Source organism: Plecotus auritus (assembly GCF_963455305.1).
Source record: "Plecotus auritus genome assembly, chromosome: 6".
NCBI classification, from domain to species: Eukaryota; Metazoa; Chordata; class Mammalia; order Chiroptera; family Vespertilionidae; genus Plecotus; species Plecotus auritus.
This window is the reverse complement of record NC_137773.1, coordinates 87,958,547-87,959,802: the sequence shown is the minus strand read 5'-3', so window position 1 is coordinate 87,959,802 and position 1,256 is coordinate 87,958,547. Positions and strand designations below refer to the sequence as shown.

Here is a 1,256-nt window from a genome sequence, read left to right as displayed (position 1 = left end):
CACATAAGGACAACTTTTTGGGAAATTAAGTCAGCACTTGATATGATAAGTGCTTTAAGTTTAAAGTGAGAAATCTTAAGAATAGCTGCAGGAATGCTGACCAAACATGGAACACTGTAGACTGCATATAAGGAAGAAAAGTAAAAGAGGAATTTCTGAGAAAAACTAATACAAAAACAAACAAAAGCAAAGTAATACATGTTTGGAAATAGAAGAAATCAAACCTGTCTTTGAGGAATGAAAAAGAACCAGATATTTAAATTTGCAACATTTACCTTCGGGGCCCACGATGTACCCTTAGTTCTGAGGCCAGAGATCCATCATAGACAAGGTGCTGCTAGGTTGAGGAGCCTTCTCAGGGCCCCCTTCACATCCTTGTTCCTCAGGCTGTAGATGAAGGGGTTCAGCATGGGGGTGACCACAGTGTACATGACTGAGGCAACTGAGTTTTGTAGGGGAGAATGGGTCAGAGCAGAACTGAGGTGGACCCCCAGGCCTGGCCCATAGAACAAGGAGACCACAGAGAGGTGAGACCCACAGGTGGAAAATGCTTTATATTTTCCCCTTGCAGAGGATATTCTCATTAAAGCGGCAACAATCCTAGAGTAAGAAAACAGAATTCCTGTGAGAAGAATCACACCCAGTAGGGCAGTAGCCACATTCAAGACGATACTATTGATGAAGGTGTCAGAGCAGGCCACCTTGAGGGTCTGAGTCAGTTCACAGAAAAAATGCGGGATTTCCGTGCCGACACAGAAGGTCAGCCGCCTCATCAGTAGAATATGAAGCAGGGAGACCGAGACAATGATGAACCAAGATGTCAGAACCAGAGTGCCACAGAAGCTTGGGTTCATGATGACTGTGTAGTACAGGGGGTGGCAGATATCCACATACTGGTCATAGGCCATCACAGTCAGGAGGAAGTTGTCCATTCCACCAAAAATCATAAAAAAAATACACTTGAATGAGACACCCAGTGTAGGAGATGTTTTTGTTCTGTGCCTGCATATTCACTAGCATCTTTGGAACGTGGTGGAAGTGAAACAGATTTCAATAAAGGACAGGTTGGAGAGGAAGAAGTACATGGCTGTGTGCAGGTGGGAGTCAGAGCTGATGGAAAATATAAAGCATTTTCCAAGCACAGTGAACAGGTACATACACATGAACTCTCCACAGAGGAAGGGCTGCAGTTTAGGATCTTCTGAGAGACCCAGGAGCAGGAATTCTGATGCTTCTGTGTGGTTTTCAGCTTCCAT

At 44.4% G+C, this 1,256-nt stretch overlaps 1 pseudogene across 1 annotated transcript; it reads right to left on the bottom strand.

Annotated features, from left to right (window-relative positions):
- Window positions 1–320: 320 nt before the first annotated feature.
- Window positions 321–1,256, bottom strand: LOC308251428 (olfactory receptor 7D4-like; annotated as a pseudogene). Its single transcript has one exon. The product of its transcript is annotated as an olfactory receptor 7D4-like (transcript).